General features: G+C 41.1%; 1 long non-coding RNA gene across 1 annotated transcript in view; it reads right to left on the reverse strand.

Annotated features, from left to right (window-relative positions):
• LOC308054015 overlaps positions 1-27,444 on the reverse strand; it is an 83,902-nt gene that overhangs the window by 35,847 nt on the left and 20,611 nt on the right. Inside the window, exon 1 of the long non-coding RNA XR_013923907.1 lies at positions 1-27,444. This exon is cut by the window's right edge and continues 20,611 nt beyond it. This is a non-coding gene — a long non-coding RNA (uncharacterized lncRNA).

Consider the following 27,444-nt stretch of genomic DNA (forward strand, 5'->3'; position numbering starts at 1 on the left):
CGACATCACCCATAAGGATGCTCAAATTGCAGCTCCAGGAGCTGGATTCTCTCCACTCAGGGGCAGGTAGAAGGGGATGAGAGAAGGAGGTCCTGAAGGTACAGAGCTATAAAGGCTACAGTGGCTGCTCCAAAACTGGTGATTTTTCTTGAGCCCAGAACCAACGACCAGCTTTTTCCAGCACAGGTGGGACATTTGGAGAGCCAGTTAACACCGTCACATCCATCCCAGAGGCTGTGTGAATGTGATCATTAACCGAAGTTTGCCCTATTAACAAAGATACAGAAATCAGTGTCCATTTCAAGACTTTGGAGACTCCCCACAGGGAGGAGTTAAGCTTTTTCTCATTTTGGTTAGCCAGAAAGGCCCAAGAACAATCAACCCATAAATCAAAGGATGAAAACTAGACCATGGGCCCAACCATTCCTGTACTCTCCCTGTTCTAAAAAAATAAAGATGTAAAGAAAATTTTTGTGAGGTCTTTGTGACTTTTCTTCCTGTATTCTGACCAGTTAGTGGAAGCTGTTTAAAATTTATATTTCAGTTAAAATCAAAGAAGGATAAGGGAAAATTCCCAAAGTTTTATCTTATTTCTGGATATGATTCCCTGCTGATAGGTATAGCTCCTCACCATATATCCTAATAGTCCCCTTAAGGAGGAAGAAATGCCCCTTTATTCCCTCTCTCCCAGTAGAAATTAACTACCTACTTTACATTAACCACTTACGTAGTCATTCTTTGGGATTAAGAGCAAGTATTTTTATAAAAGGGGGATTTGGGGCTTCCTGGAAAGGAGTTTCCCCAAAGTAGAATTCAGTGCAGAGCTCCAGAGCCCAAGTGGATGCCCTGACCAGAGAACCACCCTTACTTACCTTTTGTAATAGCCAGCTGGGAAGAAGTAACTTTTCTTGTAAATACAGGATGTAGCTTTTGCATTTGGTGTGCAGCCAGGAGTCTTCCTTTTGTACACACTGCTGAGCGTTTAAATAAATCATTATATCTCTCTAAATACAACACATGCATCGTATAGCAACGCACATACTGTTGTATGTTATATACACAGAAAGAGAGTTAGAGCCAGGTATCATTAATCTTAAATATTTATATCTTCCTGGAACAACTAGTTGACAGCTGCTAAGCTACTGGCAAACTGTCTGCCTTAAGTATTTTTCCCCTTTCTTTTGGCATTATGCCCCTGGCTTGGTTTCAACTGCACATTGCAGAGACCATTCAGAGTAACTACATACTGTCTCGTAAAGTAAGCTGGGGAGTACGTTCCCCCTCCAATCGTGCCTGCAGCTCATTAACAATAATGTGACTTACACACATTTGCATGGCTAGGGCAAATTAGCTCTGCTATGGATCAAATGACTTTCCTGTCCCTGCTGAAGCCCCCCAGCACACCAGCTGAACCAGTGGAAAACTCAGTTTGCAGACTGGTATTTGGATTAACAGCAGGAACCACAAAGAGCTTACAGAGAGAGGAAATTCACGTTCTGTGTGCACTTCTAAATAATCTATATTTTATCCTGCCGTTACTGTTTTACACTCGAACGGAGCCACTCTGCTTGATTTTGACTAAGTTTACACTGGGGGCTTCGGCAGCACTGGGGGAGCAGTGTCCAAACCAAACTCCGTCAGCTTTACTTATTAACGTGTCTGGGATTCCTCTTCGTCCTGTGCCACCTTCCTCTGCCATGTGCTACTGCAACTGCTGCGAGAGCACAGGGGGTTAGAGAGGGGCGTAGGGGGGCAGCAAGATCTACATTTTGAGATGGTGATGTATAACGCCTGATTCCCACTGCCCTGCACTGTACACTAATTTACAGTCATTTAAAGAAAGGCAAGAGGGACTGGATGCTCTGGGGTCCCTTCACCTCAACGGAGCAGAAACGATGGGCTCAGTTTCACTGAAATGTGAGTAACGCAAAACAGGCAGAGGGTAAAACAGCGCCTGGCCTAGGAAGATAAATCTTTGTAACATTTTGCAGCCTGCATTATCTGCCCATGAAACACTACAGATTTGTGCAGCATTTCCTTACCCAGAAAAAAATAACGTGTGATTATTGTGGCTGTACAAGTGGAGGGAGACGGTGAGCATGAATGACGAGCAGTCACGTAATAGACTAACAAACAGGATGCCTACAGCCCGTTAAAGAACTAACAAAAGGCCCACATGAGACACCTGTGGTGGTGTATAAGGTAGACATGCAGACCAGGAAATGCCTAAATATAGCATCTAAAACTGTATAAAGTGAACTGAACATATGGTAATTGCTAATAACCAGCGCTCTAATGCATGTTTAGCATATGGCTACAGTAATTAACCAATTAAAAAGTGCATGAAAGACAAGTGACAGAAGATGCTAACCAACAGGAGAAGCAACAACTGCAGTACCAAGGACTGATGCAGTGTACCTAAATGGGGGGTAAGGCCTGGATTCTCCAGAGTGGGGCAGTAGCTGGAAGCCGCTCTGCTGCTGAAGGCCTTGCATCATTGTGCTTGCAACAAAACTGAGTGATTTGGAGGGAGAAGTGGAACTGGAACTGTCTGCATTAATACTGACCAGAGGGCAAGCGGCCAATTCAAAGACACCTTGGACCAGTCCTCGAAAAAGGAGACAAATCACAGCTGTGAGTAGAGTATGTGCATCTTACAAAAACACTGACGTGTTTTCATGTCTTAGCACACAAAATCCATCCAATAGCATGGGTTGCATTAACTTAATATACTGAATTCATGGATTTTCCGTTCCAGTTTTAGGAACTTTGGAAAAATATCTTTAGCCACTAGTGGTCGTTGTTGTCCCGCGCAGCAATAATTCCCAGCGCTCACACAGAGAGAGGATACTGCCAAACAATTTCCACAAGCTTATTTTCATCGGGTACAAACCAGAGTCAAAATTTTAAAGTCCACCATAAAACAGTAGCTCAACACACTCATCAGGAGATGAACGGGCGTTACATTTACCTTGTCCTGCAAATTATATTCAGTGTCAAAGAAAACACAACAGTTTGTCAACAATTAGATATCGCAATGAATTGGAACGACTGCAGCTAGCCAGGCAGATGCTGCCTGTGGAGTTTGTGTAAACACTGATTTTGTTGTGACTCCTTTTATCCTGTGCACATGTACGTCCCCCGACCTAATGGCAGGCAATTGCAAAATCGCAGGCAAATATGACACCCTGTTTTGTGGCAGTTGTGTGTGTTTGCTGAGTGCTTATACAAAGCAAGTGCTCAAACAAAGCAGATGCTGCTTTCCCTAGCTTCTCCCAGACAAAGTCTCTGCAGTATATAGAGTTAAAAATTTAGGTCCAGATTGACAAAGGGACACAGGCTTTTAAGTGCTTAGCTTTTAGGTGTCCAGCTGGTGGAGCTGAATTCACAAATATCAGTAGGGCATTGAAGGGGTGGCTGCAAAGCATATTTCAGTGCTGTGCAGAGTTACCCCGGCTACTCTACACGAGCTAGTTCAAGCAGTGGAAACAGTACAGCCGCTAGTCCTTCTATAAATGCTACAAGGTATACAAAAGGCGACCACAGCCATAACTAATAAATTGAACTTCACATTTCTAACTGACTACACTGGTGAAAACCCCAGTACCTACGGACTCTGAAATGCTCTGGCCACCAGGCATAGTTTTTGTGGGTCTGTGACAATTTAACATGGTTAAACTCTGCCTTAATTTTTTTTTTTTAGGCACCTGTGATTTTAGATGGTTTAGATCTCAGTTCCCTTTTGGGATCTACATTCATTAACAGAAGAAAAAAAAAAAAGAGAGAAAAAAAAAAGTTCCATTCCTTCACCAAGCTCTGTTCCTCCCTTTTGCTGATTCACTCCACAGCCTAAACCCTCCCTCTCCAGTCACATCTACCTGCTTTATGCAAGCAGGACAGTGAACACCTAAAAGAGACACCAGAGGCACCTTCCGCTTCCCCACTAAAGTACCAAATCGCAGACACTTACTCTCCACCCAACTGGGGTTAACATACAGTAGTATTTCTAATCTACCTCAAAAGAGAGACAGCTTTCAAGAATAAGTGCAACTCTCAGATGAGCATAAATGCAGGTTCTGCATTTTGTGGAGGATGTATTTTCTAAGTTCCACATTTATAACTTATCAAAGCTATTCCACAAGATTAATCCCAAGGGCTAGAGATAGAATACTCTCATTGAGAATTTTGCTAGAGGAAGGTTAATAAGAAATGAAGATACAAATTAGGGGAAGAGATCAATACAGTAACTGCCTTCACTTTCTCCAGTTCCCTGCATTTTACACATGATAAATTGAGTTACTCCAAAACCTCAACCTTCAGTAAAACCTTGTATTACTATTACAATCCAATTATAATCACTAATCAACACTATAAGCATACGATACTGTTTGCCCTCTTTCTATTGGATTCAAAATAACATTTCAGAGAATAGAAAGCCATAGCTTAATTTTAAAGCTACTTCAAAAATATGAAGGTTTTAATTATACGTACATAGCTATACAAGCCTATTAATACATTCACACATACACACAATTTCCTTTCACATAGGCAGAAGCCTTTCAGCTTACTTCAGCGGGGCCAGGTATCATCAATAAAGGAAAACCCATCCCTTCTCTGGGAAAGGAAGGCAGGAACTTTCTCTGGGGCAAGCGTGACATGTTACCCACCCATTTAAAACGTTTAGCACTGCTTCCACATTTTGCCCATCCCCCTGGTTAAAGAACACATGAAACACATTACCCACGGATGCACACTGAGGGGGGGTTGACTGCTTGACACAATCTGATAGAAAAAAGGACTTAAAACAGACTAATATCACTTTGAACAATGTGGAAAAAGGTTGCTAAAAAGCTAAACAAAGAATCAACTCAAATTTCACTGTTGTCATTGGGAATTTCTCCATTGACTTTGCTGAGCTTTGGATTAAGTCTCAAGCCTATAAAATGAGAAATGGAAGAAGGAACCCTTGTTTTGCAGAAACCCTCACGTCATCTCCATCACAAGCTTCCCACAAACCTTTACAAGCAGGTGATACTGCTATACAGAATATAAAAGAGAGACAGCACACACCTAATTTCCAAATGTCTTCCTTATTCAGGTATAAGCAACCATTCTGAAGCCTTCCTAAACCAGTTTTTTCTCTTCTCCCTTTGAACTTTTGTGAAGAAATGTACTCAATACTCATCCATACTCCAGCGGTAGATAAAATCATACCTGTTCATACCATTCATGCAATAGATGTTCTAGACATTCTGTTCACTTACTTGCAGACTGTCCCAAAGGCTATGTACTCATTAAAAAAAAAGCTGTTAAAAAAATTAATTTACTTTAAATCCAGTTCTACCTAATTCCATTTTAGTGCAATCTATATTCACGTAAGCATTTAAATATTCTATTAAAATGGATCCATCATCAAATAACGTGGAATCCAGCAATGTAATAGCTAACATCTTAGTGCTAAGCCTCCATCAGAGTCACAACGGTGCCTTGATACCCCCTTCATTTATTTCCAATTCTGGCACCTGTAACCATGGCAACATACACGGAAACATTTCAAGCAGAACAGAACTGACAATCACAATAACAGCACAAAATACCTGAGGTGGGGAAAAAAGAGGAAAGGCACAAGCAGGTAGTTGTTGAAATTAAAAGCTAATGACAAGAAAACAGCTGGAAACAAATGCTGGCTCACATGACCATATTCTCTAGGCAGATGTATTTTTGCAAACCTGCTCTGCTCTGTCTTGTTAGCTGTGCAGCTATGGAAAGTTAAGTAAAATAAATATTGTTTCAGTGAAGAGTGAAAGTGTGAACTTGAACAAGTAAGTTGCTGCAAATAGAAAGCATCTGTTTATCTGTTGCATGCAAGTCCAGGAGTGTTCACATTCGCCCATGGAGAAGCAGGTATTTTTTCCAAAGGCAGAGTCACAAATGTGCTTCAGAGGAAAACTATCCAGCAAGAAAGAAAGCGAAGTCACCTTTTAAAGTGATTCTAAAAGAATAATTCCATTAGCCTACATCAAAGAAAAGGTTTGAAATGAGCATGAGTTAATAAACCATATATGTGTAAACTGGGATAACTTCCTAGACATTTAAGGGATCTAATTAGCATTTGAATGCCGTGAAGCAAGAAAGGGAATTTCTATCTTTAAAATGTAACAATCAAAAATAGAAATGAGATTGACCTGTGTGGGAGAGCCTAGCAGGACACAGCTGCAAGGTTAGCTTCGAAGGTTTATGGGACTGGAGCTGAAAAAACACAAAGATCAAGGCCATCATGAGACCTGCAGGGAAGGCTTGTAGTTTTTATCTGTTATCCCGTGCAGCTGAATTTAGAGAACAGAATTACAAGAACAAGAGATGGACTTACATCAGCCTCCCTATTGCAGCACCTCACAAGTCATAAGCCATAAATCAGGCATCAAAAACACCAGGAAAGGCAGCAAGTAAGGCTCGCTGAAAAAAGGGAAGAAAAATAATACATGACAAAAGCAAACAAGATGTTAAACTAGAGAGTCAAGGGAAAGAGAATGCAGCTAGGGATTTCTCTGCTAAGAAGCTATAACCCTCAAGAAACCAACATGAGCTATTTCACCAAACCTTGCTTTGAGATCGCATAACTGTTGCCTAAGGGGCTTCATATGCTCTCAAAAATTGCATATCCTATTTAGCCTGCTACAATCTATGTGGTCTCCTTTTAGAAACCTGTTTCATCCTTAGACATCAGAAGGAAACATAAAAATACTGCAGCAGGTGTAAGGCAGGATAAATCCCATACTTGCATGGGATAGAGTGACCGCAAATGGGATAGGCAGAACTGGTTGCAGACTGTACAAGAGCCTGAACCCCACAAATGCGTAAATGCGCACAGAGGAATCAGACACTGCAGCCAGTTCTCCCTTTCAGTGCCTTGTGCCTGAAAAAGGAGGATGAAAAGATACGGTGGCCCTGACACATCACTGCTCCATCTCTCTGGGTTATGATAGTGGCGAGTCTGTGTTGTCCTCCTGCTGAGGGCAGCCTCATCCATCTTCTCACCACTGGGTGAGACGACCAGGAGGAGACTCCTGGATCAGGGCCACCACAGGAAAACCAGAGCTAGCCATGGGAGCCTGAGAAGGAGCTGTCATTCCATGGGGTCACTGGGACATGGGGTCACTCCTCCCAAAGCACCCTACAGTCTCCCTTGAGTTCTGTCTTGCCTTTTCTCTTGCCCAGGAGCGCTTGCGGAGACCTATAGTCCATAATCTTGTGAAACAGCAAATGCACCAGGCACCTCTTGGTTTCACCATGGGGCATGGTTGTGTCTCCATGCCGAAGCTCCCAGTGTCACTGGAAATTATGTTTCCCACTGCTGATGATCTGTCACGGAGTGCAGCAGCAGGTGATACAGAGGGAACCAGGAGTGATTGCTCTCAGGGCGGGAAGCAGAAGGTTGGTCCATTCCTCTTTTCCCCAGCCTCTTATTCATTCAAATCTTTTTGTGCAACAAAGACCAGTGCAAGATTCAGTGGAAGTGGAGGAAGGTCTGGACTCGACATGGAGAACATCGAAATGGAGAAGAGCTGGGATGTGAGCGAGCATTAACGCTCTGAGAAAAGTTAGTCTCTCCTTTCTCAGGGGGGAAACTTAACTGTCAAGCCACAGTACACGAAAAAGCTGTCACTCACTGTCAGGTAGGAAGCACCTTATTCTCCTTCCTCTGGGGAATTTCCTCAGTCACCGGGTTTTGTAAAAGAGAATATTTTCCTCTACTATTGTGTGTCTTATTGACTCCTATTTTCTTCTTTGTCATTCGTAAGACTCTTTTTCCTGACCTCCAAGAACGTTTTGAGCTTTCCAACCAATTTCTCTAATGCCTTCAGGTTAATACAGGTTCAGCAATAGCAGAGTTTAACAGCAGGTTTGCAAGCAGCCGTCACTCAAAGGTGCAGGGGCAACGGGAAGGGATAAGGAAAATTAGACAAGTGCAAACCACAGGGAAAAGCCTGCCCCATCCTGCAACCTCCCTGGACATGTTCTGCTCCAGCTGGAGCTCACAATGGACCACTGCGCTCCACCTTCACAGAGTTGCACGTCCATGCACCACACATCTGTACCCTACGTCTCATTCAAAGCCTCCCCTTCCAACAGTGACCACATTTCAGCTTGCAGGCCGGACTCTCACCTATTCCATGAAGCCTGAACCCCCAGGTGCAAAGGGCCAAAGCAGAACAGCACAGTCCTCTCAAACCTGACCTGCATAACACAGCATTTCACACTACGACGCCTAGATCTAGTTGAACAGTTTGCGCTGTTAGAGAATTTTCTTGAAAAAGACATCCCACCTTGAGTTAAGGACTTTAAGTGGTAGAAAAGGTACCATGCCCCTTGGGAAGCTATTTCAATGGTTAATTAATCTTACTTTAAAAACGGCCTGCTTTCTTTCTAATTTTCGCTGACTTCTTCCATTTCTAGTTACATGATCTTGTTATACTTTTAACAGACATATAACAGGTTTTCTATCTTTACCAGGGTGCTGACAGACCAAAAATTTCAGCTTCCCATTTTTTCAAAGAATCTAATTAATGTTCCAATAAGGACGACCTTTTTATTTCAAAATCTCATTAGATCAGTTTTATAGAAAGGTATCAATTTATTCTTGGATTGCTAGGAACTACAACAGTGAAACCATTTGCTTCCAGTGTTCCTATATTTCTGCATTCACTTTCACCTAAAAGCAAGAGAGTGAAAATCTTAACTGGCTCTGAATTTAAAGATTTTTATTTCACTTTGCATCTTCAAAGTTAATTAATTATCATTTGGAGTAAAACTGCACATTTGATTGCTATAATGAAAATGTTGATATCCTGTACTTAAGTAGTTCTGACCAGGAAGTAATTTGTCAATACCTCAATGATTTTTATTCTATTTTTTTTAGAATTTTACATTCTTTGCCATCCCAAACTGGGAGAAAAAGTTTATATACCAAGAAGAGTACTCACTAACCTTAATTTTTTTCAAGCCATGAAAGCAGAATGCTTTATCTCAAGTTTCACTTCTCAGAAAGTATAAATGAGCTACTATTTCAAAAGAAAAGGTCCTTCAGAGCTAAAAAATGAAACTCGTTCATTGCCACTTTCAGATTTTTTATTCTACTTTGTTTTCAGATTGGTTAGATTATTTGAAATCTATTCAGTCTTGTGTACAACTTTTCATTTGGTGAACTGCAGTTTTCTTACAGAAGATACTGCATCAGCTGTTTGACTTGGTATCACAGGACATTTTTCTAGTTTAGAAACTAAAAATACACCAAGGCAGCCTGGCAGAAGTTAGCACAAAAGGATACTGAACTGACAAAAGCGTGTTTGAAACCTCAGTTACAGCAGGATATCATCAACGAGCAAAGTTTTTCCAAGAGTCCCACAGGGACCAGCTCCTAGCCCAATACCTTACCATGTTTTATCAATGGGATGCAGAAAAACATGGACGTGAGGAATGTCAGAATGGAAACAAAGCAGCACAGCAGAAAGTGATCTGAATAAAGCAAACTGGATGCAGCAACAAAAAAAAATGTGAAAAAAAAGCAACTTACTGTGATGACATATGGTCATCTAGGCAGAAAGCACCTAGGAGCTGAGGAGCTTTTGCTGGGAAGCCATGACTGTGGGGCACAGTGACCCGCGTGCCTGAGCTCGAGCTCTCAGCATGGGCTGAGCCTCGGTGCATGGCTGTGGAATAAGGAGTTTTCCCAAGGGCTCAGAGTGAGGTCTCTGATAGGGAGCTTCAGTGGAAGGCTGCTGGAATATGCCCCTGAATCTTATCCCAATACGCTGCAAATTTTGCTGGCCTCCTGGCAAGCAGTGGCCATCACTCACCACATCACATGCTGTCTGCTCTAATTTAAGTTCATTTCAATGCACCACGCACTGATTCTCGGTGCCAAGAGAAAAGAACTGTTTGAAGTAAGATATCTCAGACCCACCTGGAGCGAGTCTGGGTAATCAATACAACCCACATTAAAAATAATAGTGTAATTGGTTACGATTTGTCATCTGCAGGTGTTGTTAGGGATACAGGAGAGGAAAGGAAAATAGCAGTAGTTGCTTCATAAAGGCATGAATGCCAAGTGAGACAATTCTGAAGTGAGAAATTGTATTGTTATTCACTTCCACCAGCTGTTTCTACCAGGACAGAGTAGCACAGCAGGAAAGTATATGGCTGTCACTGTTCAGTCCCACAGCCTTGTGACCCCAAAACCAAGTCTTAAGATCTTGATTCTCTACAACCTGAAGCTAGTACAATAAGGAAGCGTAACAGTACAGGGTCAACTCTCTGACAGCACTCCCCAGCTGTAACAGACTGTCCCCGAGAGAGTAGAAAGCCCTAATAGAACCCTACACATAAGATGTCATCTGAAAGTATTGTTATTTTGTTAATCAAAATGGTCTTATTTGGACTAGCGCTCTATCATGTAACTATGAGTCTCAGAAGTTGCTGTCACTTACACGTGCACACTTGCTCAGCATTATAATTATACTTGGGTGCCTCCCGTCAAGGCACCCTTTCCATCCCAATACCACCATCCCCACCCTCCCAAATCAAGATATGGCAGTGGAAAGGCACTGTGTTGCTGATATCTCTTCTTTGTCACCCTGGAAATCTTCTGTACCAGGCAAAAGCAGAAGCAAGCAAGCATGTTACCTGGCCTGTTTCTGCTGTAGGGCTGGTATAAAGGCCAGAAGCAAAGCCCAGGATTAGGGCTTTAAAACTGTCCAGCTGTCACCTTTCTACCTGTGGAAAATGTTTTGGGTTTTTTTTTAAGTTATTATATTTTAAACTCATGCTTTATGACTTCAGAATTAGGGCTGAATCCTATTAGGGAGACAAAAGGCTCCTTGTAGTTCATACACGTCTAATAGTGTGAGAGATAGAGACTATTATATTTGGCACAATATTTAGAGAAATTAATCCTCAAGCGCTAAAGATTTGAGGGATTAACAGACTGAGTGACAGCTGAGCTCATCCAGCCTATATCCCTGGATTGTGCAGCAAAACCATTTGCCTTCAAGTTGAACATGTTCCACACTTCCACCCGAGTCAGCACAATTCCTGCTTTTATTGCACTCAGGTCCCCAGGGGAGATCAACAAACTAATAAATCCTTATTTCATGGCGGTTTGCAAAATTGTCATGTTATGTTCATTTCTAAGATTTGATATGTCCTTTCCTCCCTTTGTAAAGAAAAAGGCATATCCCATATATAACATGTATTAAAGTTTTAAACCTTCAAAATCTGGTTAAAAAGTCATTGGAACTGTCCATTTTCAATGAGGAATTTTGTGTAGCACCCACACATGTAAACTGTCCACAAAGTATTGTCCAGAGCCTCCCAAGCATGGCTTGGAGAAGACCTAACTAGTGGGAGACCTCAAATACTGTGTCCTTCTTCCCTTGTGCTAATTCCACACAGCAGAAATGTGACTATTCCTCTGGACTAAAATGGGGTGGAGAGAAGAGGTGAGATGTTATCCCATCCCCAGTTACTGCAGGGGGGTCCTGCAGTGGAAAGTCAGGAAATAGGGAGAAGTGGGCCCGGTAGTGGGAAGAGGCACTGCCACAACTGTGGCATCACGAGGCAGAGGCTCCCCAGCGGAGCAGACAAGGCCTGATAGGGATGGAGAGGAGATTTTGTGGTTGCCATGGCAGTGGCAGCATGGGGCCATGGCAAGAGAACAAGAAATATTCACGGCAAGCTTATGTTTGTAGCTTTGTAAAACATCTGTGAAAGGAGCTGAAATAAACTGACAATTAATATTTCCAGTGTCTCAGTACTTTGGAGCCAAAGAAACAGAGTTTCAACACGTTAGACGAGGTCGAATTTTGCTCTGAGCTGTGCAGCTTTGTAGAAACCAATGAGGTTACAAGGATCTTGGAAATCACAATGCTAATATAGTTTTTGCCTTTCGGAGCTTAAGATACTGTAAGAGGAGGAGAGCTCCTCCAAGAAACCCTGTCACCCAGGCAGCTGGCAGGAATCGCCCAGTGTTGTGCAAAACGGAGCCTTTTACTGCCCTCCACACAAATTCTTGCTGGGAAACTGCCCATGGCTGGATGATTTTGCCATCTGTCTCCTCAATTATCATCTTATTTCCACATTCATTTTTTGAAGGTAACATTCACTCACAGTTCCTGGGCTACAGGAAAGGGCTCATGCAAAACATCCTACAGCATCACGTGCAGATGGATAGGGCCTGCAAGCTGGCACACACCTGCATTACAGGTGGTTTTTTAGGAACAAACAATGGGGAGATGCTGTAAGAGCAACAGGAACACAATAAACTGTAGCTGGGGATAACTGCATATTACCACGAGGTGCTGCTGCAAAGGGTTTCCTGTGGGTACAAAGAAGATCCAGTCTAACTAGGAAAACCTCCAAAAGGACTGAGGATTTTCTTGTGGGCAGGGAAAGTACCTTAGGCTGCAGATGACTCTTACTACTCATAAACTACTTCCCTATTCAGCATTCATAGGACTCATAGCTCTTAACTATGGATCAAATTGGGATCTTTATGAATAAACCAAAAATGTCTTCAGGGTAGGAATACACCAGAGAACTGTCCTCCCACCAGGCAAGATGAGCACAGTGGTGGGATGGGGAGGAGAGCATCCAGCTTTGGTCCCTTTTGCCCAATGATCTCCACATCTTTGGTGCCTGTGCACTGCCAGTCTACTGTGATGTGACATGCGGATTAAATGCAGAATGAAAATGTGCCCTCAGTCTTTGGCATTATACAATGTTTTCTTTTTCTTCCTTAAAATTGTCCTTTGGCCTTCATTAGCTCACAAGCCTGTTGTTCAAGAGCTGAGATTTCCTCTCTGGATTTCCCTCTGCTTTAGTTCAAATCACATCTAAAGGCAGAGCCATCCTTTCATGAACAGAACTGTTCTTTTGCTCGTATTGCCAGCATGGTTAGGGCCTTATCAAATCTCCTCCCTACTGTAATACTTCTTTTCAAGGTAGCTCACTAACCCTTACCTGTTTTTCATTTTGACCTGCAAATAGCAAAATACCATCAACTGGAAAAGATAATTACTCACTTGTGAAAGTAAGTGTTATTTTTTTTATTCTCTGATATGGGCAATACAAATGTCACTCCAAGTCAGGCTGTATTAAGTAGTTTCATGTCACATGACACAGTGTGAATTGACACATGCTGTGCTGTTGTACGAGATCTAGGGTTGCTTGTTTGAAGATACTTTTTTCTTTTCTATTTAGGAGAAGATATTAGTACTATAGATATTACATGATCCATCCATTAGCTAAAAAATACATACAAAGGTATAATTTCTGATATTCAGACCAAAAGAAAACCTGAAAATGATTGCTTACTTTAACGTATCTACTGATAGTCAGCTTATTCCTTATTGTTTATTAAAAAGAATAAAAATAAAGGGAAGAGACTACTGTAAGTAAACAATTAATATAGAAAAATAAATTTTTAAAAAAGCAGATTCCAAAAGAAAAATTATATCAGGGACATGGTAACTTTTGCTTCATGTTAGTAACTGTTAGGACATTCTGAAAAGCCTCTTCTAAGTTTCAGCATTGTTTTATTTTCCAATAATTTATGGAAAAGTGAAGGAGTTACCAGCAGTAATTCTCTCTCTGGTAATCCACACACCAGACTGGTATCACCAGATATCCAGTACTACCAGTCTCTTCATCATTTAAGTTTTACTAGAAAAAGTTGGGATGGAATAAAATTGTTGATTCTTTATTTAAATCACACCTAAGAGCATTCAGTCAAGTCACATCTACCAACTTCATTAAAATCCTACTCAAAGCTCATTAAACTCATGCATACAAACCTTGGCAGCATTTGTTTATTTGGTTAAGATCTTCCAGAACCTCGTGTTTTGCTTTCTATGAGCCTGGAAAGCTTCAGTGTAGCTTTGTGGCACAGGAACAGTAAAGGGAGGCTGTTCTTCACTGCCAAAGAGGAACAGAGGGGTTCCCCTGGTCACAGTCTGATTATTTTGCTGTAATAGTTACCATCCTCTCCCATTTTCAGAACTAAATGACAAACTGGATTGCTCAAGAAATCTAACCCTGAACAGGGTGGTTACCATTAGCAGCACCCGCTTCAGATGCAGTGAGCCTCGTGGAAGCCTTCTCAAGGTGGTCCTCTACTTCATTTCCATCATGTTCCCCACCACGTCAACAAGCCGCACCAAAACAGCCGTATTTCCCCACGCTCATTCACCTCCGAGCACACAGTCTCAGCTTTGGATTTATTATTACCTTTAATCCCATCCTAAGGTCCTTTTTTACGTTTCATCTCAGACCTTCCCTTTGCTCTCCCTCATACTTCGGAAGCAACTATTGCCTTCATCTGCGTTTCCCCTTCATTTCAACAAAAGGGAAATAAAAAGCTCAGAGTAAAATGCAGCTGAAATCTCTCCTTTTCAGCTGGTATTGCATCAAAGTCACAGATTTCAATAACAAATTCCACAACACATTCACTGGAAGCCAGGCCCAAGTGGACTATCAATATTCAGTGACTCCCCAGTGAAACAGTGCTTATAATTTGTAACATACCCCCAAAGCAAAGGAGCCTCACAAAGCTTTATGATTTGATCATGAAAGTTTTGCTGCTCTCTGAGGTTTGAAACCCTTCAGCTGAAGTTAGAATTAAAAATAAATATATTTTACCAGCTCTGCTTGAAGGGTCTATATTCCAGGCAGTGAGGACAGAACAGCATCAAGAGCCTTCAAAAAGGCCTTGATCCAAAGGAGGACAGAGCTCCCCGGGCACAGAACTAAGTCAAATAGCTGCGAGTTGTCCTCATCTCCTGTTCTGGCACAAGGGAACCTGGCAGGAGAGAAACATGTTGGAGACACAGAGCAGAAACCGCCAGCTCTGAAGCCAGAACTCTGCAAGACAGCACTGATGCTCAACCTGGACTCAGGGGAACAACCCCAGTTCCTCTGGAATTAGTAGCAACGTGCCTTGATTTCTTTGTCACATCCCAGTCCTAAGAATTCTGTCAGTACATCTTGATCTTATCGCTAGCCCAATCAAAACTTCCACAAAAGTCTGGACCATTAGGCTGCTTATAGAATAAAAAGCAGCCTTGTTCGAACCCTCTCTGCCATGTCCCGCTTGTTAGATTGTCACAAAGGAGAGCCTTGGGTCAGTGCTACTTGACAGGCCAAGCTAATGACCTCATGCCAAACCTGCAGCCTCCACAGCACAGGTCTGGAAAATCTGGCCTCACACAAAACACTTTTTGAGCATCGTTTCTCATGATTCCCTGCATAGTTCTTGCGCTTGCATGTGCAACGCAATGCAACCCCCTACGTCTTGTCAGCAACACCAGAATCATGTATGCTCAACAATGACTGTGGTCGGGGTGTTGCATTTGCAAGCAAAACACACTCTTACTTTCTCAATATTGGCTCCTTTATTGCAGCCTCTTATAGCTGACAACACAGCAGAGAACTTCATAAAGAAAGTCTCATGATAGCTGTTATTTATTATGCAAATACTGTCTGCCATGGCAACATTGCATGCAGTAGTTTGCTTTATTGGCTCTGGTACATGCATATTCAAATTAAGGCTGCGTACATTGTGCCTACACATTACAAAGATTTTGTTTTCCTTGACACTTACAGGAGAACAAACTGCAATTAATACAGCCTGTTTAAGCAGACAGCACCCAATTAGTTATCATCCATTTTCAGATTGGGACTCTAGACAAAAAAACATGGAGCTGGCTTCTTATTCAAAAGGAAAATACATCCAAACTACAGGTTTTCAAAGACACATTTAACTCACAATGGCCAGGATACTCACTTGGCCTTTAATGTGAAATGGAGTGTTAATTTTTCTCTGTCACCTCTTAATTGCTTCCTTATTATACTGTTCAAGCAGTTAATTGCTAGACTGAGTGAAAGAGTGTTTTCAAGGGAAAGGAAATGCCACAGCATGAAAGAAAAAAAATAGAAGCAGTGCACTAGTGTAATTGGGCCTGATATAACGTTAGTTGTGGTAATGCCTTTAATGGTAGCTACAAAAATTAATAGGAAAAGCCAAATTGTTTTCTATTGCAAAACAAGCTAGGAGACATATCAGGTTTTACGTTCAGCTGCCGTGCACTTAGCGGGATCACACTCACAGCAAGTCAATCTATTCTGTGTGTTTGTACACAGAGCATTTCTTTCTACTTCATCTCTTGCAATAAGGTACCTTACTTATTGGTAGTGCATGAGCTGTTTCTCACATTCACACCTCTCGTTCTACTCACAGTTATCTACATAGCTGAAAAGAGCATCCCAGCACCTTAAAGCAGGGAACTGGAAGACTGGTAACAGCTGGGCAGATACACCTCCAGCTCTCCAAGGCTACTGTCTGTGACCACTCTGCTGAGTTCTCCAGAGCATCCTGAGCAATTTTGCACAGCAGACTTGAAGAAATAACTACCAAACATTTTTTTCTGACAGTCCTGCAAATGCAAGCAATTGAAATGACCGTCCTCACATTTCCAAAGGCTGTGAACATACCTGACAGCAGTTGGGTTCCCCTTTCTTGCCTTAACCCAGCAACACTGATACTCCTCAGAAATAAAGGCCAGTCCTTTTGCAAAAGAGGCATGGGAGTCAGTAGGGAAAGACTTTACTGATGTCACAGAGGAAAAACAGATACTCCAGATGCAATGGCAAGAATCACAGGCATTTATTTAAACAGCAACATGTGATTGCAGGCTCTAATGACAATTTTTGCATGACAGTGCTAGAATTCACAATTAGTATTATTTTCTCCATCCTCTAATTTTTATTAGAGAACAGTAATTATTAATGGAGGAAGCAAGCAGAAAAAAAGCAGATGCCAATGATACTGTTGCATGGTAGATTTAAATATGCACATTAATTCATATGAAAATTGAGTTAAATACGAATTTTGAATTAATTTCCTAAATGTAGCTTCCCAGTGGACAATAGAAAGGAGATGATCCAGTTACCAACTTGTGCTTATTAGCATTCAAACATGCTGATTAACTCATTAGTAAGACTACATTTGAAGTCCTCCCTTTTGTTTCCTTCTTGAAACTGTTGGTCTTCCATTTATTTGTTTATTTGCCAGGAGGAAGAAAACACATTTATTTAGGACTGAGAAAAATGAGTCAACTCTGACTGAAGAACAGCAAACTTTATAGAACATTAAAAATATCCCCTTTCATTTTACAAGAGTTTATGAAGTAGTACTATTATCAGCTGAACTGGGTGGGTGAAGATAAGCATATGTCTGATAGTGTGGTAATTTCATTGGAAGAAAACGATGGGCATAAATATCAAAGCAAAACTTAGCTTTCCACCACATACATCTCAGAATTGCACAGAGAACTCCAAAATGACATTCCTAATGCGGAACTGAGAGACTGGCTGGTGAAGCTCTGTGTCCTGCTGAGGGGCCAGACTGCTTACAATTCTCGAGGAGTGTCGCTGCAGTCTGTTTACACACAGGGCAGGCATGAGTCACCCAAATCCTCAGCCACAAAAAAAAAAAAAAAAAAAAAAATCCCACTGAATGTGTGGAATGTGCGATTTACAGTCTCAGAGCTAAGAGATAAGGTTTTGGCACAAAGTAAGTAGAAGGTGTGAGCTTGTGAGCTGCATCTGTCTTCACCACCTACATCTACCATATCCAATAAAGACAAACACGACACCCCTCTACAATGCTGCAGAACCTGTCCATTTGCCCTGCTTGATAAGACTGTTTTCATCTCACTGGCACAGCCAAGGTATGACTTTTAGTCAATAGAAAAAATGAAACAAGGCAAAGCCTTACTTTGCAGGACTTATTCAAGCTTCTACCACCACACTGAAAAAAGTAAGGAGACCCAGAAAAGCCCATCACAGAGGTAGCGAGGGCTGATAACACAAGGGAACAGCTGCAGACGGAACATATCACTGCACTAAACTTTCTGGGACTCTCACACTTGGTTGCAGGGAGAATCCCCAGCAGAAACCTCAGCTCATCTTCCCCACATAACCAGCAATGGAGAAAGGACTTGTTCTGTCCTTGAGAGCTGGATACCCATCTGTGATATGATGACTTACAAGCTCTCACAAAGGTGAATCATTTGGCAACAATCACATCACCAACTCCCATTCCTGACTATGCAGAGTCAAGATATTTCCAAGTCAGCCATCAAGGAAGAGTTTCAAAACTCTGTAGGCCCTTTTAGTGACTATTCCAGGGCTTATTTATTACTTTGTTGGACTAAGTCCCTGAGATTTTGCACGATAATAGCATTGCAGTATTCTGAGATTTTCATTCAGTTTCATAAATGTTGTGTCTTGGCCATATCCCAGCATCTCCACTGGCTGCATGTTTATATGGCCTTCACTTCCACCTGACATATATGCTTCCTAAGTTCTAATTTATTTTATTCTGTCCCACCAGCCTTGTGGAATATTTAATAATAAAATGCTGGGGCATAGGATAAATTAAATATTTTACTGCAGATAACACAGGCCATCTTTCTCCTCTGGCCTTCTAATATATTCCTGTTTAAACATAGGAAGAAACCGTTAAAAACTCTTGAAACAGATCAAGAAATATATCTCTCCCACTGGTATAATCAACAAGTCTTTACAATTCAGTCTAAACACACCTAAGGATCTCATTTTGCACAGCAGATTTTCCAAAACTTTTATCTGAAAATGTTTGATCTCCATTTAATACCGAAGTACACGTGTTACCCCCTATGCAGTATCTTGCTGTTATTATAGTATAGTAACAATCTCTTTAGCTATTTCTGCAACTTAAGAGGACATAAATGTGTTCTCTGAATAGGACATAATTAAATTGAACAACCTGATGTCTTATTTTCATAGAAATCCATTTTATTAAACTGTCTGTTTCCATTCTTATATATTAAGTTCTTTACCTAAATCTCTCCTTTTTCTCTTTAACTTCCAATTTGCCTTTGTCTAAGGATACTGACAATGTCCTATATAGCCTTGAAATCAATTTAGTGAGACAGTCTCTTTGTACAACAATTTTTCAATCTGTGACATTTGCATTTCTATACCTTTTTTTAATTCACAAAGAACAGCATGTCTTATGCAAAGGAAACGGGAAAACTGAGCTCCAGGAATATTAAAATTTTCTACAAATTGGTCAAACGATTTAAAATGTCCATCCTTAAACAAATCTTTAATACAAATGAACTCTTTTTGTTGCTAGGTTCTAAAGGCTCCATTTTTAATACAAGTGGAAGGTCCTCATTATAACACAATAGAGTTAAAGGAGACAATTTCTCATTCCAGCCCATGAATTTATGCACTTTCCCCATATTTTACAGACTGGGAAATAGTTGTTAACATAATCTTTTCCTGTCACACCATTTTAATGTGTATTTTTATGTCTGTGTTATCTCTCAAGTTCAAGTTTTATATATATCCTTCTTTAAACTTGTAAAGGAAATTACCCTTGCCAGGTCCTTATCACTCAGAGTTGTGATGTGTTAATCTACTCTCTGTTGCAATTCTTGCAATCTGCTGCATTCTGTTGCAATAAGCCTTCCCTCCAGCTTCCCTATACCTTCAAATGTACCACTATCTTTGTCAATAACAGAAATAGTCTACATTTCTCTTTATCTCAGTCACGTAAATGAAAGAGTAAAATAATAGCCATTCACATAGAAAGAAAACAGAGAAGTATTAGAAAGAACTATAATTTAAGATGAAATTTGGTCTACAGGATTTAGAGCATAAGAGATTTAGATTCCACGGGTAGAACACTCACCTAAACCTTCTTGCCAAAACAGAGCCAGAATGCTTAGAAACTGCCAATTTAACCAGGACTAGAAGGTCTTCTGTATCATACTGAAAAGGAGATGCCTCTACCAGTCAGAGAGCTGCAGGGCAGACAAATTATTTAGGATGAGTTAATCTCACTGAACACTGGCCTGATAAAACACAGATGTTTGAGCTAAGCTATTTGACTATGCTTTCTCCATAGTTAATGGAGACAGACAGCAGGTCTCCCATTTAAAGCAGGTGAGTGAATTTCTCTGTGGAGGTAGAGGGCTGACAGTTGAAGGACCCTGGATGACAAGCTCAGACAAAATGCCAGATTCTAAGCTGGCTAAGCAAAGCAGAAAAAACCTCTGTCCCACGGGTTTGCTTCCATCAACAACTCCATCGCTTTTGCCCTGTAACCACCTGTTTGGCATATATAGTGTCCAGCTATTTCTCAATAAATAAAGTACCTCTTGAGAACAAAGGAGAAGCCTCGAACTCTGCACAGGTAGTAACTGTATATCCACACAGAAATCTTTCCTTTCAGGGTCGTGTGACATTCCTGCTCAGGTTGTCCTCTGGACTCAAAGTTGCCAAGGTATCATATCTCAGTAAAAATGGTCAATTGCAGCTTTTCTGCTCTAAAAGTAGGAGAACATCAGCATTTTCATGACAGATGGGACATGAAAACACTAATAAGGCAACAGCAAAAATAGGGCTGTCAAAGTATTGACAGGGAATGTGGTGTCAGAAGAAACTATAATTTGACACCTTCTTGCTATAACCTCTTCCCCTTCCTGCAAATTGAACATCTTATCAGCAGAGAACCAGATTTCAAGAGATGCTAATCAGCCAACACCAAAGTCAATAGGCACTGAAGTTGCTTAGCACAACTGGTTAAAAGAGGTCCAGGTCCTAGAGAAAACACGGCTCAGCTTCCCCCAGAAGCACTGCTAAATGCAAGTGAGCAAAATAGCATGAAATGAATTTTAAAAAATCACACAATTCTACATGCAACTTGTTTACCCTTTTGGCTGGTCTTCCAATTTTTGAGCAGTTTGGGGTTGAAACTGTTTTCCAAGTCAACATTTGCAAACCTTTCTTTCTTTTAAGTAGGAGAACTAAAATTCTGTGCAATAGCATGACTCCAAGAGCCAAGGTGCATGGAAATTACAGGATGGTGCAGTAATACTCCCAATATTCATATGGCCACTGGAAAGTCTTCAGGTTTTATCCCTGAATTTAGAATGGGTTGAAATGCTTGATGTTCTGAGATCCTCACCTCCCTCAGTGATAATTAAATACAGAGACCCTGAGCTATATCTACCACACATCTAATATTCAAAATAAATAAAAAATCTAAGTATATATTTTTTTAGATACACCTAATGGTGACAGACAAAAGCTAAGACTAATTTTGGAAAATGTAGGTATTTATTTTCTGGGAAATGTCCGTTCTTTTGTCTTTGCCAATCATCCCTTTTTGCTCTAAGAATTTGTAGGTATTAGTTACACAAAGTGGCTCCCGATGCCTGTATCATGCTCTATTTCAGAATTTCAGACCCATATTTCTCTGGCAATATACTGCTCATCAGAGAGTTCACACATGCTTTATATCAGTGGTAACAAAACCAGGTTCTAATCTAGTGTTGTACTAATACACTTCTGGAGCAATTACAGCAATTAATGCACTCCAGATTGAAATGGGAGCCACAGCCAGCAGCGCAGGTGCAGTCTTAGTACTGGCTGATGCAAGGGCTTTATAAAGCTACTTCAGTTTGACTGTGGGCAAAGCATTATCAGTATCAAAAATAATCATGAGCACCTGGAATCTGAGCTTGAAAACGTAATATTAAATAGCCTAAATACCTAAAAAGGAAACCATGTAAATTGACTACTACCAATCAAAGAAAACAAAGATGAATGTAAAATGTAAGATGACAAATATTAACCTGACACTGAGTCACAGAATTACAAAAGCATGGGAAGGCTGAGGTTGGAGCAACCTCTGTGGATTCTCTGCTCCAACCCCTCTGCTCAACACAAGGTTAGAGAAAGCAAGTTAGCCAGGGCCATGTCCAGTCAAGTTTTGAGTATCTCCAAGGACAGAGACTCCATAAGTCCTCTGGGCAAACTGTTCCAGTGTTTGATTACCCTTAAACGAAGAAATGTTTTTCTTACATTTTAAGTGGCTGAAAACTTGAACAGAAATGCTACTACATAGTGGGAACACCAGAAGACCCTCCTCTCCACCTCAAGAAAGCTCAATGTCATCTTTGACAGGTGTTCGTCCAACCAGTTCCCAAAGATTTTTCTATGACAAAACCACCACAACCTCCTCTCTGTTTCAGTACTTCACTTGCCTTCCACCCATTCACCTCCCTTGCCTTCCGACTTCCATTAGGCTGTTAGATTTTACTTCCTCTCTTTAAGTATTTCATATGACCAAACTGAACAATTGAGACCAAATTCATTCCACTGCTGTTCTGTTAAAGCCAGCAGATTTGCTTTAGGATTGACTTTGCCCTTCTTATGTGAGAAATGGGGGATTCAGAAGGAGATAGAAGAATGAAAAGAAAAACTGACCTTGGTGGTCATATTTTCTTTAATCCACTCGGGCCACGCGATGAATGCATACAGCCAGACCAACAATAGTGCTTGCATTTAAACTCATGTGGGTGTAAATATAGGTAAGGGCACTAATCAGCCAGGTGGCTACATGTTACCCTGAACACAAGCAATTAAGTACAAGGGCAATTTTCTCCCAGAGGTTAGTTATTTCATAGCCAATTACCCAGGCAGCTTCACCCCACTTTGAACTGTGTGTGGAGTAAGAGCCATGTCTGCATCTGGACCTTCAATAGATTCCCTGTAGCTTTAGCCATCAGCCCTATTCATCTTTTTCTAAAGTAGTTACAGCATCCACCTGCCTTTCAGTATTTAACTCCTTCATTTGTAAAGAAGCAAGCAGAACATTTGAACAAAAAGATATTTTTATCTTTATAATAGGCAAGGCAATTTTAGCACTGTATGTCTATGAAGCTTAGCATTCAGCCTTGTGTAGTATCTTCACAAAATCAGTGAATGCACTTTATTAAACATATACACTCTCTGTAAAGCTGGCCTTTCGAGTGAGAAATCTGTATTGTTTCATGCTCAGAATATGGCAGGTCCAAGGAAGATTGTCTGAATGCACAGGAGAAGAATACACCCAGCTAACGCAAGCTAATGTTGCAATCTCTTTAAGTAATGCATTAATAATATAATTACACCTTAAATATATAATACAATATGCCAAATAATTCTGAAGAGATACATATCACAGGCTGTGTATGTCTGTGTGCATACAAGCAACACTTAATGTTTTATTCCCACAAGACACGCGTCATATTATGTTACAAACACACAGGCAGAAGACGTACATCTGCATCTCCGTGCATCCAACCCACACACATGGGCTCAAGGCAGATGAGGCCATTGCAAGAGCAAAAGTACTGTGGACTCCAGAGGCAGAAATCACCACGCTGTCTCACCCCTTCCCTGCTGTGAACCATCCTTAGAGCTCAACCATAATTGCATCATCAGATCCTGATCTTTTCTCTCCAAAACTTGCATCCCCCAGGCCACAGTTCAGCAAAGTACTAGAGCCCGTGTATAACTGATAGTGAGTATTCCCATTAAAATGTGTGTGTAACTGGATCGGGTTCTGCCTATGGATCACCAACACAGCAATCCCCTGTCGCAGCAACTGCCTCTGCCAGGTCCTGCGTCTCTCCCACCAGTGGCACAAAGAGCCTGGAAAGCACAACCCTGCTCAGCTCCCACGGACTACAGTGCCCTGGGATCTACTGGGACCCCCCCATCCCTGGTATAAACAAGACAAAAGCATCTCCCAGCACTATCCAGGTCAGTCTAGAGGAGAATCAGGGAACAGTTTAACATTCTGCTGCTGTGATTTCAAAAGCACCTCTGAACCCCTGGATCTCATCCTGAAAAGCTTCCCCTCGATTACAAAGTAGACAGATTCAAGAGTGTAGAGTAACTGGGAAGTCCATAACTATTATGAATTTCTCTGAGCTTTCCCTTGCATTCTTTCTGAGAGATTTTAATATTAGAGATACGTCAGGTCTTTTCAAGGAGAAAAAAAATCTACAGTGTGGAAAAACACCCTAGACAAGCCACACATTCTCCTTCCCTAAAGGGATTAAAAGATACTGGGGAAAAGGAAGGATCCCTTGGACTTACAATTTTTTAGGTTGCCAAATTCTTGCTAAAATAAGATTGTAAAAGCAGAATAGAAATAGAATTTTGAATAACTTAAAAAAAAAAAAAAAAAAACAGGAAAAAAAATTGAGCAGTGTTTCAGTAGTTGCTTTTCACTCCAGACAGGTTAATAAATCAAAATAGATATTTAAGTGAAAAAGGTTTTTTCCAGCTGTCATGCTGTTTCCATGCTGCAGGAGCGCAGAGGAAATCACACTGCACGATGCTGGAGCCAGAGTCCTGCCCAGGTGCCCATCCCTGCGGCATCACGCCTCTCCACCCCACGGGAGAGCGGAGCTCCCCACGGCACACTGGGCACAGCTCAGCTGTGTTTGGCTCCCTAAGGCAAGTGCTTGCTCCAGCAAGAAAATGTCCAAGTCAGAGCTCAGAATTTCTTTGCCTTTCCCACGGGGGAAATATCTAGCCCCAATAAATAGGTAGTAAAAATTGTCCCTTGGGAAGCTTTAGCTAAGGAAGACTTAGCCCTTTGCCTCACAGTCTGAGGCAGAGGTACCATTTGGCACAAGTCAGCAAAGAGAAAAAAAAAAAAAAACACAATAAAATCCTCCCAGGTCACAGAAAGACTCTATTTAAAAATTTTGTAATTTCACTGGTTTTGGTCAGGATCGTCATAGAAGAGATGGTTATAATTTGGCTGCACTAATTCCCATCCTCCTGCCCTGGCCATTGTCTGTATATCTCTCAGTAACAAGCCTGTCATTTTAACAATCATTTATTTACCATGCAACCACGGTATTGTTTGATATGCAATGGAGTATTTCCACGATTTTTATTTGCTAAAAAATAACAACATGAAATGAGAATGTTTTAAAATCCGTTACAATAAGTAGCAAAAAATCAAACCTAATTAAACCCATGCTAGTAATTAGTTAGGTATCACTCTGATAATTAAGTTCTGTCCACTACAGCTATTCTTATTTACATAAAAAATTATCATGAGATTGTTTAGACAGAGAACTGTAAAATATAAGCAAGTTATACGGTTTATATTTTTAAAATTAACTGCTCCTAGAATGTATCCAAAATGAAAGTTCAAATTCACTTTTAAATTGTAACCCTCCCACGTTACAGATTAAAAAAATATGTTATATCAAACGTCCACATAAATTATAAAAGCTCCTTTAAAATGTCAAGTATAGATCCTACTGTGCTTAGGATGTCAGCATAACTCTAAAAATACGAAGTGATGAGGCATGGATATAATTTATAGCGGAAATCAAGCATGCTTTTCAACTTGCACGCACACAAAAAAATGTGGTAAATCAAACAAATCTTTCCCTTTTCAAATTGAAGTTAAACTGTGACTGTGTTAACTTCACACAAATCGTCCAGATTAGTGCTATCTGACTGCACTATTTAGGGATCCACAGCTGTAATGTTGTATTGCCTTTTTTTTTTCCATCACTCGGCAGTAACATTACAAAATTTAATGCTGCAGTTTTGAAGATAAATGCACTAGTTGTAGGCACTTTAAGCCGTTTGCTTAAAATGGTGTTGGATAGGAAAATCCCCTATTAGTCCAGTTGTGACACCCCTTCTGGTGATCTGAATATTTCTAGTTAAAATCAGTAAGCAAAGACTTTTAGGGTGTATCTACAACGAGATACAGGGGCCCATGGCAAACAGTAGAATCTCTTTTTCTAGATCTCATTGCGGGACCAAACTCACAGTGTTTCCTATTGATTAGCAACTATTTCCCAGAGAGCTACTTTAAAAAAGGAGCAACAAATATTTATAAAACAGTGTTATTTATATTGAAAACTTGTAGCTCTTGAGGACTAAAAGGGAAGAGGAGGGTGGGATAAACATGACGCTCTGAATTAACACAAATGTAGGCACAGTGTGATTTTCACACATAGAAAGAAAATTCTTCGAGTTCTCTCAACAAAAGGCAAAACCTCTGCTATGTGGTTATCTTGCAAAGTGCTTCAACAGCAACACCTTCAAATAATGAGGTTAGTTATGGGAGAAATCATCGGTAAATAATATGGTTTCTAGGCACCTAATCCTTACTTTTTATTTACACAGCTCTGCCACGCAACCGTCAGAAATCACTGTCTAGTTATTAGCAACCCTCTGAGGCTGTTCCCTTGCAGGCAGCTGCTCTCCAGGGAGGGACGGAGGACAAAACATTTGTTGTTGCAGATCTTTCTCCTTTTAAATCATTTTGCACCACGGTGAGACCTGTCGGCCATTTCCAAGCAGTGCCAGGAGCCTGGCCAGGCGAGCAACTGGGGAGGAAGGCACTCCTCCACCCGTGGGAGCGCGGGGCTCTGCCCACGAGATGGCAGGCTGCGATGCTGTTTGCATTTTCCAGCCAGTGCTCAACTGGAAATAGTTTCCCCTCTCAAATGACAGCAGCCCGAGGTAGCAGGGGTGACATTTGCTTTACATTATGATACACACTAATTAATCATTAGTGATCCCAGAAGTATGTCGACTAAAAATGCTTTGCTATGGCTCGTCACAGTAGGGGCTTTCAATATTGATACTATTACACACACATATGTTCCACGGCTGGATGTTATATACCGATGGATTTAGTGTTTTAGGCTACAGAATATCTTTTAAGTGCTGCTAATTATTGTTTGATCAAAATCCTCATAGTAATGAACATAGCATCTTGTACTTTATGCGATAAACTCTTGAGTTTAGGTCACAATATGATTGCTTGCCCAGGCAAAGAAATAGGACTTTTATAAGCTAAAGCTGCTACAAAACTAAATGGAACTTTCTGTGGCATAGTCCAGGCTTTTGGACTGGTTGACATTTTTCCACCTATGTGGCAGTCTCTATGCCAACAGCCTGGGGCCACCTCCTTTCAGCCCACTAGCAACCATGGCCACAGCTGAACAGTGTCTCAACAAAGATGACTGGAGACAAGAGAGCACTGTAAATGATAATGCTTAACCGCATTTCAGACATGACCAAAGCTTCGTGCCACTTCGGTGAAGACACTGACGTGTTTTGATTCACCTCTACTACCAAGTCCATAGGCACATTTGGGTTAGAAAATAGGAGGTGATGGAGAGTATAGGAAAGTTGACATTAATAAAGCTGAACAGGAGGTCAGGAGGTCCAAAAGCACCAGCAGCTCTCGGTCTAGTCTCAAGTGCCTTCAACCCCAGTGAAAAGCCCCAAGACAGTCAGGAAGCAGGAGGAGAAAAGAGTTGGACCTTGGTTTCATGCCAAAGAAAAGATGGCCCTTTTTTGAAAGCTTTGCACAAACCTTCTGCCTGGGAACTCCTTTCAGTGGCTGCAAAGCTGAAGACCTGTCTCATTTTTTAACCTCATCATTACTACAAACAAGCAGCCCCAAACCAAACGTCCCTTTTCAATCCTACCATGTCAGTCCTGCTCTCAGTAGGT

The sequence above is a fragment of the Falco punctatus genome (genome assembly GCF_963210335.1).
Source record: "Falco punctatus genome assembly, chromosome: 15".
Taxonomy (NCBI): Eukaryota; Metazoa; Chordata; class Aves; order Falconiformes; family Falconidae; genus Falco; species Falco punctatus.